Source organism: Lissotriton vulgaris, chromosome 10 (assembly GCF_964263255.1).
Source record: "Lissotriton vulgaris chromosome 10, aLisVul1.2, whole genome shotgun sequence".
NCBI classification, from domain to species: domain Eukaryota; kingdom Metazoa; phylum Chordata; class Amphibia; order Caudata; family Salamandridae; genus Lissotriton; species Lissotriton vulgaris.
Window position 1 is genome coordinate 317,700,383 of NC_141698.1, and position 17,942 is coordinate 317,718,324.

Consider the following 17,942-nt stretch of genomic DNA (forward strand, 5'->3'; position numbering starts at 1 on the left):
GAGTTGTGTGCGCAGAGATGATGCGGGCAGTTGAGGACCGGCGCTGCACTCCTGGAGATGTGTGCACAGACCTGGTGTGGGCTGTTTAAGGCAGGCGCTGCACTCCTGGAGTTGTGTGTGCAGTGATGATGCGGGCAGTTGAGGACAGGCGCTGCACTCCTGGAGATGTGTGCACAGACCTGGTGTGGGCTGTTTAAGGCAGGCGCTGCACTCTTGGAGTTGTGTGCGCAGAGATAATGCGGGCAGTTTAGGACAGGCGCTGCACTCCTGGAGATGTGTGCACATACCTGGTGTGGGCTGTTTAAGGCAGGCGCTGCACTCCTGGAGTTGTGTGCGCAGAGATGATGCGGGCAGTTGAGGACAGGCGCTGCACTCCTGGAGATGTGTGCACAGAGCTGGTGCGGGCTGTTGAGGACAGGCGCTGCACTCCTGGAGATGTGTGCACAGACCTGGTGTGGGCTCTTTAAGGCAGGCGCTGCACTCCTGGAGTTGTGTGCGCAGAGATGATGCGGGCAGTTGAGGACAGACGCTGCACTCCTGGAGATGTGTGCACAGAGCTGGTGCGGGCTGTTGAGGACAGGCGCTGTACTCCTGGAGTTGTGTGCGCAGAGATGATGCAGGCAGTTGAGGACAGGCGCTGCACTCCTGGAGATGTGTGCACAGACCTGGTGTGGGCTGTTTAAGGCAGGCGCTGCACTCTTGGAGTTGTGTGCGCAGAGATAATGCGGGCAGTTGAGGACAGGCGCTGCACTCCTGGAGATGTGTGCACATACCTGGTGTGGGCTGTTTAAGGCAGGCGCTGCACTCCTGGAGTTGTGTGCGCAGAGATGATGCGGGCAGTTGAGGACAGGCGCTGCACTCCTGGAGATGTGTGCACAGAGCTGGTGCGGGCTGTTGAGGACAGGCGCTGCACTCCTGGAGATGTGTGCACAGACCTGGTGTGGGCTCTTTAAGGCAGGCGCTGCACTCCTGGAGTTGTGTGCGCAGAGATGATGCGGGCAGTTGAGGACAGGCGCTGCACTCCTGGAGATGTGTGCACAGAGCTGGTGCGGGCTGTTGAGGACAGGCACTGTACTCCTGGAGTTGTGTGCACAGAGCTGGTGTGGGCTGTTGAGGACAGGCGCTGTACTCCTGGAGTTCTGTGCACAGAGCTGGTGTGGGCTCTTTAAGGCAGGCGCTGCACTCCTCGAGTTGTGTGCACAGAGCTGGTGCGGGCTGTTAAGGACAGGCGCTGCACTCCTGGAGTTCTGTGCACAGAGCTGGTGTGAGCTGTTGAGGACCGGCGCTGCACTCCTGGAGTTTTGAGCACAGAGCTGTTGTGGGCTGCTGAAGGCAGGTGTTGCACTCCTCGAGTTGTTTGTGCAGGGCTGGGTCAGTCTGTTGACCGGCGCTGCACTATGCTTAATGTCTTGTCTTTCCATACTCAATTTGACTTTTAACTGGGGAATCAGGTTCCAGAAATGTTGCCGGATATGGCCTGGGATATGCGGACGACGGTCGATTTATGTAGTGTACCCGTTCCAGAAATTATTGTCAGGTGGTGGGGGGGCCCGACATCTAAAAAAATTCAGCTGGGGGGGCTCAACCTAAAAAAGTTTGAAGACCTCTGGGGTAGAGGTACCCTGACCCCATGGGTGTGATTAGAGGGGTCGCTGAGGGAATCTTTATCGGCAAGAAATGACCCCAAAATGTATTGTTCCACATGTGCGGACCCACCGCAGCACTCAGTGCAGCACCCCATGTGAATCCATGGCAGATCCACGGATCCAGTGCCCAATTAAAAAAATCCTCCCACTTACAGACCCACCGCCACACACTCTATTACACCCCAACACAACCACCAATACACCCACTCATACACCCATATAGGCATTCACACGTCCACTCACACACCTACTCACAGACCCATACAGCCACTCTCACACCCACTCATGCACTCATACAGCCACTCTCACAGCCACTCACAGACCCACACAAACACTCACACACCCATACAGCCACTTGCATACCCACTCACCAACCCATACAGCCACTCATACCCATATAACCACTCGCGCACACACCCACAGAATCACTCACCCATTCACAAACTCATACAGCCACTCACACACCCACTCACAGACCCACACACCCATTCACAGACCCATCCAGATACTCACACACCCACAAAACCACTCACATACCCACAAAGCCACTCACACACCCACTCACAAGTGTATACAGCCACTGTGACACACACTCACTGACACATACAGCTACTCACACACCCACTCACAGATCTATACAGCCACTCACCGAACCATACAGCAATTCACACACCCACTCACAGATCCCTGCAGGCACTCTCACACCCACTCACACATCCACAATACCACTCACACACCTACTCACTAAACCACTCACACACCCAGTCATATACCTATACAGGTACTCACACAACTACTCACACACCCACAACATCTCTCACATATCTGCAAAACCACTCACACATCCATTCACAGACCTATGGAGCCACTCACACAACCACTCAGTGACCCATACAGCCCCTCACATACCCACTCACAGACCCAAAAAGCCAATCATACACCCCTGCACAGACTCACAAAGCCACTTACACAATCACACATGCACTGACATACCCAGTCATGGACAAATTAACCCACTCACACACCTATTCAGAAAACCACACAGCCAGTGACACATCAACTGACACATACAGACAGACTTCACACACTCTGTTTCAAATATCTGTTCAGCCACTGAGACACCACCTGGGGAAACAACCTTTACAACGCAACTTTTACAACACACTACCATTACAACAAAACTTTTACAACGCAACATCCATTACAACGCATGCCATTACAACGCAACCATAACAACGCATGACACTACAAAGCATACCACTACACCGCATCTCATTACAATGCAGTCATTACAATGCATACCATCACAACGCATAGTACCCTTACACTATCCAACACTTACCCTACTGTTGCACCCCCTGGAGTTAGAATAGTAAATGTTACCCCTACACTATCCAACACTTACCCAACTGTTGCACCCCCTGGAGTTAGAATAGTAATTTTTACCCCTACATTATCCAACACATACCCTACTGTTGCACCTCCCTGGAGCAGGAATAGTAATTTTTACCCCTACAATATCCAATACTTACCATACATGCAATGTAATGGTATGCGTTGTAAAGGTAGTATGCGTTGTAATGGAATGCGCTGTAAAGGTAGTTTTTAAAAATTTGTTGTAATGGCATGCGTTATAATGGAATGCGTTGTAATGGATGTTGCGTTGTAAAAAGTGCGTTGTAAAGGTATGCCCTGTAAAAGTATGCGTTTTAACGTCATACATCCCACCTCCTGTATTAAATGTGTTGTTGTTTTGAATTAGTGCTTTTGGTTGGGTATGGATCCACTGATCCTTCACAAATCTCAAACATGTTATTGTTTTGTATTGAAAGTGGGATTTTTAAATGGGGTCTGCGATGCATCCACAGATCAGAGTGATAAACGAAAAAAAAGGCTTTGACAAAAAAGAACCAGTGTTTGGGAAAAGAGTTAGCTCTGAGAAGAGCCTTTGTGTTTATGTTGTGTAAATGATAACTACACCTAGAACAGGATGCCGTCTTTCAAGTTGTTAAGAACCACCATGCGGCCTTCGTTTGTGAAATGGACTCCTTCTTTTAGATATATTCCGTTCTTATCAGAGCAGAAGCTGTTGTGTTATATAGAACCCCTGTTGTTGTCTCTGAGAAATGCAGAAACAGTTTTATTTACATGTTTCCTGGATTTCTCTATATGTGGAAAAAAGTTGGTTGACCACTTCCATTTATGTATTTGGCAAATGCAGAACACCAAGGCAGTATGTGGGAAAAGAGTCATTAATTTACCAAAGGTATCCTTAATTAGGATTTCCAGTCCTATCCTAGTAATTGTGCCTAGGGCATTGGCATCACAGTGCACAATCATGAGGTATGGATGGTGGCAATCCACAATGCATTCAACCAAAGGCAGGAATTGATGCCACTTTAACAGTCTTTGGCTAACCCAAGTAACGTCTATATTAGGTAAGCCGAGGCCCCTTTAAATGCCACTATTTTTAGCACTCTCTCTGGCCCAAAATAGAAAACTATGGCCCACAATCCACACTCTGACCATTTTGGAGACAAGCAGGAGCAGCACAAAGGAAACGTTGCGGAATAAGGCAGTTTTGTAGTTGAAAGGCAGTTAAAATGGAGAACAACTTATACAATCTAAAAGAACACATTTGACTGCATGGTGGACATGTTCTAGGAACTAAAGTTAGGTAGTAACTTTAACAGAAAAAACGACCTCTTCAATAGGCTTTTCAAAATGTAAAATAAGTTGCATTGTTTGGGATATGCTCTGAATTGGTAACAGCCAACCACACCTGATACATTTAATGGGATGCTAGAATGCTGTTTAAAGAAAGTCTTGCAAACTTGTTACCTAATGCTAGCAGAGAATGTATCAAACATGGTTACTCTGGAAACGAAACCAAAATGGTGTGAGGGGGGTAAGGGAACAGAAGAGACTGCACTGTGAAACTTAAAAGCACAGTGGTGTAGAAACATTGCTCGTTAGGGAGAGTTTGGCTTCTAACTGAATATTTTTTATAAATTAAAATATAAATACAAAGCTTTAACAGCAGATTGTTAAATGCTTATAAGGGTTGCTGTGTGGTTCTGCGGATCCACTGCAAATATACATGGGGGTCCATGCTTTGTAGCCATGGAGGATCCATGCATACATTCAAAACTCTACCACATTGGGATTCATTACAAAAAATATGGAAAGGGTTAAAAACCAATGTCCATTTAAGAGTGGTATAACAAAATGAATACTTCAAAGGAAGCCTGTGATTTGTTAAGTACAGCAGTGTCAGTGAAAGGAGAAAAGGAAGGCTAGCCATTATTGGTGATTTTATACTAAGAGTGGAAGAGCATTGCTTTATTTCTGTTTATATAGTTGCCCTAAAAAGAGATATCAACTAATAAGAAGATTGTAAATAAATTGTAAATTGTTGTGTCTTATAAAGCGCACTGCTACCCGGAGGCCTCGTAGCGCTATAGACCGCTGGGGAACCCGTCCTGGCTTTCCCTGTGAGATAGTCCCTCCTGGGGGTCTCCAAGGTGAAACCAGGCATCCCCGGCGTTTGTGTGGGGCCGTTGTGGAGATGAGGCAAGCTAATGCCCAGAGTTGCCGAGTGTGCTCCCTGGTCGGAGTAGGCACCGATGCGAGAATTATCAATCCGCTGATCCTGGTCCAAGACCCTGCCGCGTCAGGAATCGAACCCTGGTCCCGGGCCGTTCTCTGCACTCGGGTCTGCCGCCTCTAACCAGTGAGCCACACCTCTCCACTGAGAAGAAGAGAGTTGGAGAACAGCAAAAAGATTTTACTGGTATGTGAATGAGGGTTTACTTTAAAAAAACTATATGTAAAAATAATTATAACTGTATATAAGCTAGAGAAAATGTGTACTTTACAATAAAAGGGTAAATAGAAGGTTAGATGAGGACATTAAATAAAAACAGTGATGAGGAAAGGAGAAAAAGGAATTGGTATACTGAAAGTATATATATTTTTTAAGGCATCTACGAATGAATTTGTTTTAAAATATAAATAGGTGCTTGATTGTATAATGCAAGTTAATAGTATGTGATTTGTACTCACTGACAATGTGAGGCAGCCACTGATACATCCAGTTTTACACTCCCAGAAAAGCACTTATGTAACCACCAGTCAAATAGCCAGACTGTGACTGACAGACAGAGACAAACCATCCATGAATCCATTTACACACCCATTTACTCACCTATACATGCACTTACATAATCATTCACACACCTATACAGGTACTGTCACACCCATTCACACATAGATACAGATTGTTATGTACACAGCACTCAGTCAGATACATACACACTTGCAGACCCATAAACCCAGTTATACACCCAGTCACACACCCATACGGCCACTCACATACCTATTTATAAAGCCATACAGCCACTCACACACCCAGTTAGACAGCGCTAGTCACTTATACATACATTTTCACACTCACACAGCACTTATGTATCTAATACTAATACAACCGCTTGCACACTCAGTTACACACCCAAATACTCACTAACACAGTTAGTTTTCGGTCTATTCAGCCACTTATATACCCATTTGGGCATCCATACGCTGGTAAATGGTACTATTGGGCCTGCAGCAGTTCAAGTCAGTTATACATGCACTTACAGACTTATATACCCAGTCACCCACCTATAAAGCCACTCACATACCTATTTACAAAACCATACAGCCACTCACACACCCAGTCAGACAGTGACAGTCACTTACACATACATTCAAACATTCACACATCACTTATGCCTCTAATACTAATAGAGCCACTTGCATACACAGTCACACCCAAATACTCACTAACGAAGCCAGTTATCAATCCATACAGCCACTTACATACCCATTTGGGCCCCCATACAGTCACTAACATAGCCAGTCACATACACAGACACCGAGTTGGCCTTAGGAGTTTGAGCACTCTACCACTACTAGATATGTGGGAAAGTAAAAGTACATATGCTTCCCTCCTAAACATGGTTTCATTGACTTATCCACAGTTGGTATATTTCATTTTTCTGTTAGACCCTAGCAGAGTGCACTACCTGTGACCAGGGCCTGTGAATGAAATGGTACCAGTGGACATGCAGCACACTGATTGTGCTACCCACACAAGTAGCCCTTTAAACATATCTCAGGTATAGTACTGCAGAGCATCGGTGCAGTGTACACTGCCAAGTAGACTTGGCATTTAAAACCCCTTGCCAAGGTTTAAACTCCACTTTGATTGCACATAAGTAATACCTTTGGTAAGCCCCAGGTAGCTGTCCTGACTTGCTCCCTGCGTTCTTATGTCCACCACCAGGGGGCTGAACTGTGGGTCTCTCCAGTGTTCTAATAAGATTCCAGACCCTCCCCTTCATGTACATACTGACTTCCAGCTATTTGGATGCTTTTGATATCCTTGTTTCCAGTGTTTCCTAAGCTTTAGTTATTGCTTGTTCCTGAGCTGCTGCTGTTTTCCTTGTTCCTGAATTAGCACTGCCTGCAGTGCTACCTTGACTACTGAGCCTTAGCATTCATTGTTCCTGAGCTGCAGCAGTTTCCCTTGTTCCTGAGCTAGCACTGCCTGCAGCGCTGCCTTGGCTTTTGAGCTTTTGCTAAATCTTATTCTTGTTCTTGCTCCAGCACAACCTTCAGTGCTACTTTGTTTCCTTGACTCCTGAACCAGCACTATTCTAGTCTTACCTTGTAGCCTTCCCTTCTGTATATCCTTTTCCAGTCCCTGCCCTTCCCAGTTCCATGGTTCCAGTTGCTAGATTGAGGTCTTTATATTCTACTATCTTGCTTCTATTACCTTGTATGTTTGCTACTTGCTTTCTGCCAAGTGTGCCCTGGGATTTCTTCATTTCCTGTTAAGCACTGCTCATTGCTAACTCCTTGTCTATTGTGCTTGTGTTTAGTTCTACCCCCTTGCTGTTACTGCCTTGCGTATTCCTGTTTGATTGCCAGGATCTGTGGGCACAGCTGACTACCTAGGTGGAGTTTCCTGTGCACTGTGAGCATTGTCTTTGAGTTACATTTATAACATCACCAGTGGTATCAGCTCCACAGACCCTGCCTTTGCATGCATATCCTATATGTGAGTATCTGCAGTCAGTATCTGTAACACCAATTTTGGGTGAGGAACTTACTGAGCTTCAATCTTACAGTGTGGAGCTCCTGAGTGCTTTACCCCACATTCCCTTTATTGTAAATGTTGTTTTATATATGTGTATTTCACATTCCTCCAGGGTGCAGTGATTCTGAATGCTGAACCGCCCCATGAGACCCTGTCCTTTCTGAGTCTTAGCCATCTTGTTCCTTCGTGCAGGCTTCCCCTTTGGATCCCTTTTCTCCTCTGACTTCCTGTGTGATCTTGGGCAGTGCTGTACTCCTTTTTCTGCTTCAATTTTTTACCCAGTCACCAGTCTTTGTCCAAGTCCCTGACTGTGGCCCGGACAGTCACTGGCAGTAGCTTAGAGGGTTGGGTGCTATGTATTTAAAAGGTAAGACATTCACTTTTAAGTTTTGCTGTCCTTGTAGTAAAAAACTCCCAAACTCGTCTTTCACTAATGTGAGGTCTACACTCTCACATTGGAGATTCCTTATTAGACTTAATCAGCTGTAATTCCTGATTGAGAGGTAGTATAACTGGCGTGTTTAATAACTCTGGAATGGAATTATACCTGATATAACTAATTAATTATGTAGTTATTCAGTTACTTATAGTATGTAATCTAATGGTATCTAATGCAATTTAATTATTTTCTGTATTTGTTTTTCCAATATCTACTTGTCTTGAAAGTGAAGAATTTACTGCAAGAAAAAGAGGAGAGAAAAACCAAAGAAACAGTGCTAGCTTCATAAAACTGAAATGAAACAAGGACATGTTGGAGAGAAGGTAGTGGGGAAAATACCTTCTGGTAAGAGAACTAAGAAGTTTCTTAAAACAATATCCCCAAGATGCATCAAGCATCCATTTTGCGATTCCTTATTAGCGAAAAATAACAAGTCGCTAATAAGGAATAGCAATATGCTATGCAAGAAGAACTCGCTTAAAAAATTCCTTAATTGCGACTCGCAAATTGCGAGTCGCAATTAAGGAATATCTCCCCATTCATTCCTATGGGCCTAGAGACCCATAGGAAGGAATGGGAAGACAATCTCAATTTGCGATTCTCAATTAGAGAATCGCAAATTGAGATTGCAATTTCAAGGGTGCCAGGGTGTCAAAAGGACACCCTGTTGCACCTCTGAAATCTGCATATGGATACATCTTGCACACACACATGCCCTAAGGGGATGCTTCTGTGTAAAATTGAACTTTGAAAAATGCACTTTAGTGCATTTTTCAAAGTTTTTGCAAATTACCATGAAGTTCAACTTCATGGTAATTTGCGACCCCTATTAGCGAAATCGCTATTTTTTTAAACTTTAATGCATTGCATTTAAGGAATCTCAATTTGAGATTCCTTAAATACAAGTAATCGCAATTTTGCGATTTCTTAAATTGCGATTTTTGCATTTGGGATGATGCATCCCAAATGCAAAAATACCGGTCGCAAAGGGGCAGATTCTGAGAATATGCTCCTTTGCGAGCGGATTTCAGCTTGATGCATCTGTGCCTATGTGCACAAATGCAACATGTAGAAAAACTTTCAATTACAAAGCAAGGTTTAAAATCAAATCATAAAGGAGAAGCATTTAATGATATTAAAAGTGAGAAATCTTATAGGTAAACACCTAGGGGCCGATTATAATCGCGGTTTTCCCGCATCCTCCGGGCCGGCGGAAGCCACCGCCGGCCCGGAGGATGCGGGAAAACCGCTGCGGAGCCTCCAAAGACCCACCACCAAATTAGGATGGCTGGTGGGTCTTGAATTCCCTCCGCAGCTTTTCCGCCGCAGTCGCCTTCCGACCGCGGCGGAAAAGCACTAACATGGCTGGCGGTGTCTATCAGACACCGCCAGCCATATTAGGATGGAGGGAATCACATGCTTTTCCGCGGTGGCTTTTCCGCCGTGCAAAAGCATACGGACATTCACTTCGGGGGCCCGTAGCTGGCTCCCTGGGTGAAGGGGGGTTGGGGGGTGCACATGGGGGGTACCTATGGTACCCCCCTGCCTTTGTGTGCACGAAGCGGCAGGCACCGCGCGGTGCCTGCCGCTTTGTGCATGCAAATGCACTGCTTTAATTTTTTACATTGCGGCGGGGGCTGCTTCAAGCAGCACCCGCCGCAATGTAAAAAATACAGGATGTGACCGCCAGGGTGGCGGTCAAATCCAAATTGCCATGGAGTGACCCCCGCTGCCCATGCGAACGGTCCCTCTTACCTAGGGGTGGCGGACGGACGCAAGTCCGTCCGCCATCATAATAGGGCCCCTAGTTTGGCAAGGAGACAAACAATTTAAAGAAATACGAATAAGAATGTTTAGAAGTAGGGTAATATAGAATTTGGTACAAAACATGAGGGAGAGTAAGAGAAGAAGGGCAGTATTGAAGCAAAATCAACACATTGCGGTGTGGTTGATAAAGTGTTTGCCTTGAAGCGCAAACTATCTTGATACAGAACACAAGAATAAGAACATTGAATAAAACAGTTTTGTCTATGAAGAAACGCCCCAAAAAGGCTTCTTAATGAAAGTAATTTTTGCAAAATGTACAAAGGCGAATAGAAGCATACCACCAGGACTAAGGCATTCTGTAATGAAGAAAGCTACTTAAAAGAGAACTCATTAGTGCATGCATTTCAAATAACTGGCCAATGTGCAGAGGTAAGAGATGCTACTCCCATTGCAAAAGAGGAAATGGCTCCTAGAAATGTAGAGGAAGAGATAGCTGAAGAGGCACAAGGAAGGCATAAACATGTCCCTGTTTATAAATGGGACTGCAGAAGTATTTGTATTGTTCGCCAGAAATCAATTAATGTATTAAGACATTTTCTAAATCAATTTCCAGCTAGAAGTGTTAAGTGTGAAATTTCATTGTTGCACGTATTAGATCCATGCAAAGTCAGGAAATATTCTAATTTACAAGGACATTCATTGGCGTGTCTATCCAGTAAAGTATGCACAAGCACCTTTTATAATTTTCAAATGTTGGCTGTTTTTCATTCAAAAATGCGAAATTTAGTTAGAAGACTTCATTTTGTAAAAAGTCCTATATTGTGTTTAACACCTTGGCTGCTATGGGGTTTTCCCGCTGTGCGCTGGAAAGTGATATTTTCCATTGTTCATGACAAGGTCAGCTCGTCAAACGCACAGCGCAGGTAACACCCATGACGAGCGGACCTTGTCATGAGCATGGAAGGGGTTTAGAGAAATGAACAAAGTACTGTTGTATGGTGCCATATCACAGGTTGAAGAAGGTTGGGAAGATATTCATTTATGTTTCTTTGGTACAGAAGTACACTCTGGCCAAAATGAGGAGTTGGTATGTTCTGGTATAGAGGAACAAAACACAGTTATTAGTACTGATAAGTTTAGACAAGAAATAGCAAGGTTTAATGCAGTATTTACATAGAAACCAAACTATGTTTGTTTTTGTTGTCAGCGCACCCACTACAAAAGCCAAATTCGGAATGTTGATGTGTTTTTAAAAACTGAAGAAGAAAACAAAGAAAAGTGGCTAGAATTTGCAGTATGTTTATTTGTGGAAGAACATTTTGATTTATCGACATGCCAGATCATATGCAAATACTGCTATGACAAATTAGAGGACAACACAAGTCCTGCTGGAGCTTTACGTAAGTTAGAGGTTGTATACATTTTAGAGGAACTTCGACATCTAAATATTTATGAAACAATACTGATACCATCTAAACACCCTTTTCATGCAATAGTTCGTATGGAACCAAAGAGTGGGAAACTACCACCCAATGAGCTACAGAAAGGCCTTAAAGGTGTAGTTTATACTTAGACTTAGATTGTAGGTGCAATATTGAAGCTGTGGTGGAAAGAGAGATTTGGAAGAACCGCCTGTTAGAGGCCAGACGCACCCTGACCCAAGCACTAGTCACCTCCCGTATTGATTACGGTAATGTGCTACTTCTAGGGACAACAGAAAAGAATATGAAAAAGCTACAAGTCCTACAAAATACGGCAGCACGGTTAGTCCTCAGGCTACCCAAAAGAGCTCCCTCTAAACCCACCTTGGATGCTCTTCATTGGCTTCCCATAAAAAAAAGGATCCCCTTCAAAGCATTGCTCATATGCTACAGGATTAACTCCATGAAAGCCCCTGAATACCTCAAGGACCTAGCTATACCCTATGAGCCAAATAGAGCACTTCGCTCTATGGGAACTGGTCTCCTCAAAATTCCTCGTATAAAGAAGGCCAGGATGGGAGGACGATCCTTTCGTGTGTTGGCGGCAAAACACTGGAATGTCCTTCCCATGAACATCAAACTAGCTGGAACAGAAACAATTTTCAGGAAACTCTTAAAAACCTACCTGTACACCCTGTAATTTTGCCCTCCATCTTGCTACTCTCTCCACAGCGTGGGGACACGCCGGGATGGCGTCACCAGGCGCTTTACAAACTCCTTTATTATTTATTATATTATTCTAGTAAATGGTATGCCCACAAAAAAACTGGCAGGAACTAGTAGATGTATATGTTGTTGCAAATGAAAGTTATATGGAGGAAGAAATGTTGGCTGCAAGTGGTCAGTTTGAAAAAGAGTCTAGAAGTAGGTATGAAGGAATATATGATCTCTACAGTATCCATCCACTGCATTCAAAAGAGGTTATGTAAGATGCTATTGAACTGTATCAGATGAAGCAAGCTAAAGGAGCTCCAATGAGTGTGTGGGAGAAAAGTTTGGAGGCTTACTTTTTCCTCCACAATTTCCAACTGGAGTGTGCAGATGGAATGATGACTATCCTGTGCAAATAGATTCAGATTATATTCAGAGGATCCTAGATTTTGACAAAGTACTCCATATATATTTCATATCTTATTCAAAAGTGATTTGTCTGGTCTGTCATATGCTGTTAACCGTATACTTTAAATAGGAGTTAATGTACAAAATTTGTCAGCAAAAGACCTTGTTGACAAATTTATGGAAAAGATGAGAAGCTGTAGTGCAATTTGGTAAATTTGATGGCATGCCAATGTGCAACCAATGAGCATTGCTATCGTCATCATGGTGAGCTGAAATGTATGTTGTGAAATGTAGGTGAACCAACTTGGTTTGTAACCCTGAGTTGTGCAGAGTATACATGGGATGACTTATATGACTTTTTGAGAAAAGCAAACTCTAACATTAAAGGCATTGAATTTTAGGTACCAGGAGAAACTTTCTCTTTGGAATATGCAAATGTTTGCAGGTATTTTAACCACAAATTTAAAGGCATGCTGCCCTTCATCTGTAATAAAAAAAACACCTCTTGGAGAAGTTACAGATTTCAATGGCCGAAAAGAGTACCATGCTGTTGTGCGTTAAAGATGCACGTAAATTTGGAGCAGCCACAGATGAGCCCATACTTTCTTTCATAAAGGAATATGTTACATGTAATATTCCAAAAGAATTCGAGGCATAAGGCCTAAAGGAGCAAGTACTACGTTTTCAATCACATAGGTGTGGAAAGTACTGTCAGAGGTAGTACAGAGCAAATGGAAAATTTTATTTAAAATGTCATTTTGGATATTTCAAGCCTGTTATCTCAAAAGGAAGAATGAACAATTTTATGTCTGCAGTGAGACATATGCTTACTCATAAGTCACCCCCAAAATACCTACAACCTCAGGAGAGCAGAAGCTTCAAAATATTTTAACGACAACAATCCGGTGATTTTGAACATGTGGAATGCCAATATGGATATTCCGTTTGTGTCAGACAGCTCTATAGCTGTTGCTTGTTGTGCTACTTCATACATAACAAAATCTGGGAAGACAGATGAAAGATGTGTGAGAAGAGATTTCTGCTGAAAAGTCTGTAACATAAAAATTATACAGCTTTAGTTTGAAGATGCTTTCACACAGGGAAATTGAATCCTCTGAATGAGTTTAGTACTTCTAGTTTGCATTTACTCTTTTTTTTAAACTCTTTCTTTTGAACTTATGTGCCATACAGCATAAAGTAGAGATTAAGTCGACAAATATTATCCATTAACAAATCTTTAGTGTGCACGTTAAAGGATAAACATTTCCAGCAATTCAAAAGTAGCACTTTTACAGCCCATTATCAGGTTAAAAAAACATACATACATCTCCCTGATTGCCCACCCTTCCCCCCCTCCCAGCAATTGTCCCAACCCTTCATTCACAAGTTTGTATTCTCAGTCAAAAGGAATTGTTTGGTCGAGTCTAGGCCTAGCATCAAGTCTGACCGAGTTTTGAAATATTTCCCAGAAACTGAATTTTCTTGCAGAGTTTGATCCAGGCAATGAAGTCATGGTAAAAACAAACATGTTAGATACTTAGGGCCTGCCTTAGATCTTGACGGTATTACTTCCAATCCGTCGTGGCAGTGGCCCCAAGTACTCCTTCAAGTTAACGGTGTTCCGATCACAGTATTTAAATCTATGGCTCTACAGCCACCGTCTGCGTTGATGGAGTGTACTCTGTCGCACTAGATGTAACCTTCAGCTGACACAGCAGACCTCAATGTTGGCGATGAGCAATCCATCACCATCAGGACAGCGGTATTGCACTAACCATATTTAGATAACACAGTTGAGCTGGTAGTGTACCAGTGGCGGTCCCATAATGACTGAATTCATAATGGGTCCTGTTTAGCATTAAACTATAGCTGCAGCTTTTGAAGCGATGATAGCAGTTCACACCTGATGTATATTGGACTTCTGTGAACACCTGCAAAACACACTATAAAAACCACTCCCATTCAGACAATGATCCTTTGCCATTCCACTGCTAACCACCATTCTGAGGACAACCTTGGCATTGAACATCCAGGTCAATTTGTTTTCCTATTCTCTGTGTTTTGTAAAAACATTTTTTCTTTTATTTAAAAAAAAATCATTGTAGGGACACTAGCGTGTATATATATAATTTTTTTTATCACAATGGCAAGGTGGAGGAACCCGTGTTTTACAGAGGGAGAATTGTCTGTCATGGTGGATAAAATTATTAGAGTAGAGCCACAATTGTTTGGAGCACAAGTATAAAATACTACCATATTTCAGCAATGACATGTGGGACAGAATAGTCAATAAAGTGAATGCTATAGCTACCAATATGCGCACACAGGAGGAAATTAGGAAGAGGTGGAACTACCTGCAGGGCAGAGTCTGTTCCCTGGCCTCCAAGTGCCACTTGGAGGCCCAGAGGACTGGTGGTGGTTCTCCCAGCCCACCATTACAACTATTTCCCAGAGAGGAGACGGTCTTGCAGATCCTACATCCCGAAGCCTTGACAGTGGAGACTAGTAAATTACAGCTGGTACTTCTCTGTAATCGCAAGTGGAGTTCTTGCCCTTAACTTAGCTGCTCAGAATGTTTCTAGCCCTAGCAAAACATATATATTTAAACATTGGTTTCTAAAATACCTTGTGTTATCCAAATCAGAAGCATCATGGTTGTTACAATCTATTTAACATTACCCAATATGTGTTGTCCTCCATGGATCACCCCTTGCATTTGCCTAGGTCTTTGCTGCCTCATTGTAGGTTGCCTTACTTCAAAAAACAGGTTCCAAACTCCATCCACATGTATATGAAGGTATAGTGCTTTTAAGTTGTATTCTAACCTATGCACCTTATACACATATGTGTACATATCCCAAATGTGTGTTTAATTTTCCCTTTAGTAATTTAAATAGGTATGTGTCACTCAAGTTTCAAATGTATTGGCAATCGTGTCCACATATTACTACAATTACCATGATGCCCTGCTTTTGTCTCTGCATAATAAGACAATGTGATGCTGGCCAACCTTCTTTCCTTCCACATATGCACAAAAGACAAAACTTTATGGTGGGGTAACCAGGCCCAGGTCACTGATAAATTTAACACCGAAAGGGGAGTCAGACAAGGGTGCGTTTTAGCACCAACTCTGTTTACATTATATATAAATAGGGTATTGAATACTTTAAGGACGCCCACACAGATGCACATAAACAAAATGGCATCCCAATACCCCCTGCTAATGTTTGCAGACGACACCCTTTTAATCTCCAAAACACAGGAAGGGCTACAAAAAGCCATTGGTTGTTTTGAGGGCTTTTGTAAAGACCATGGCTTAATGATAAATGTGTCTAAAACTAAATTTATGGTTATGCATAGACACAAGAAAGTGAGGGGTAAAGTTTTCATGAATGATGAGCTTTTAGAACAGACAGACAGTTTCAGCTACTTGGGCATTACTTTGGGATCTAGGCTGGAATGGAAGCCACATATGACCTACCTGACAGTGAAACATGCACAGTTAGCAGGTGTCCTTTTGAGAGAATTGAGATCATCAGCTACCCAACCACTAGCCTGTAATGACCGACTTTTTCCGGCCCTTTTAGAGGGAGAATGATGGAGAATGACTCCAGCCTATTACCCTTGCAGTATAGGGATTAGGACTATAAGTAGGACCTCTTCATGAGGCACAGTAGTGTATTTCCGTACCCTTTTCTTTAGATCAGGGCTTATAAACTTAAGCTAGGGGATAGATATATAAGTATTAGTGATGATACATCCTTTTGCAAGAGTGTTAGGATATTTTCCATGGAGTTATGCGTATTTTGGGCCTTGTAGGCCTTAAACGGGACAGACTCCACCTTGCCCTCTGCCCGGTAGCTCGAGAGGCTTTCTAGGTCAAGTGTGATGTTTTAGTTTCAAGGTGTTGTTCGCTTGGAGAGAACCGGTTCAGGCTGGCCCTTATCGAAAGACTGTATTTTTCTCCACTCCGAAGACACAACTTCAGGCCGGCCGGCTGGGAACGTGTCCTTGGTACGGGGAGGTACAAGAATTTGGTGGGCGGCAGGTTACTGGCCGTAACTTTCCATGAAGGGAAAGGCTTTGATATTAGCGAAAGTGTTAGGCAATGAGTGAGTTAGTTCGTAGGCGGCAGCTAGCCGTTAGCATCTCTGCTATTAATTATTTCTGAGGCGGACAGTCACCATCTTTGAAGTCCGAGAAAGATTCTAAAAGCGATACTCTCTGAGAAAGACTGAAGGAGAACTAGCGCGGAGCGCACAGAGACAGAGAGAGAGAGAAACGGTAGCTAATAACGAGCAAGGTTCCAGTGACTTGGAGGGAAGCAGAGGAGATTGAGCCTAGCGGTGCAGACGTGTACCTGTGATGGCTGAGGTGTGATTCCGAGACGAGCCAAGACAAAGAGACGAGAAGGGAACCTAGATGACTGCCGAGCCCCGACTTCATATTAACCAGGTGACCTCCGCCCTTTCCTTAATAAGCGCGCACTCTAACCTTTACTTTTTCCTTGCAGAATATACATTGCATAGTATTGTGTTTATGTTTATTGCAAATAAATACCCCAGTTCTTAGTGAACCGACATGTGCCTTGTATTCTTGTTCAATCATGGTAACTTATTCTTCTAGTTGAGCATTGTTTGCATGAACGGATGTGAAATCCCGATCAGGTAAGGAGTGACCAAACAAATAGGAAGTGAGGGGACCTTTGATGCCAGGAGCAGAAGGTACATATTATAATTCGGAAAATCATACTAATTCCTATTATCATAGTTTTATCCCAAGTAGACAATTGAGAGATTTCTCCCATAAGTGTCCATAGGAAAGTGATCGTCGTTGGTATACGGCGTTAATGAGAGCACCGGAGGGATACGGTGCATAGGTTCGCCGGATTGTGAACCGTGTGTGAATGAGAGCACCGGAGGGATACGGTGCGTAGGTTCGCCGGATTGTGAACCGTGTGTTAATGAGAGCATTGGGACTGCAGGCCCGTGTGTAGACACGCCGGATTGTGTGTCATATCTTCCCCAGGGTAGATTAGTCTGGGTCTAAGTGGCCGCGAGACTAGCTGATATGAATAGGATATGGTAGAAAACCTATGCATGTTTATTGCTATTTCCCCATCCTTAGGTACGAAATGTACATACATGTATCCATACCCATTGTAAATACGATCTAAGGAAGGAGGTGATTACGTTCCGGCGGGATTAGAGGGGCTCCTAGGAGCTGATCCCATCTAGGTGGAACATCCGGTCGGTACATCTGGCGTCACGAACTGTTTACGAAGCCTGTGTGCGCTGGATTGTTTTAATCTTGTTGGTTTGCGCTCGGCTCGTACGTATAATTTTTGTTTATAATTGTGTATATATTTTTTGTGTGTCGACATGTTTGCGAAAAAATTGACATCTGTT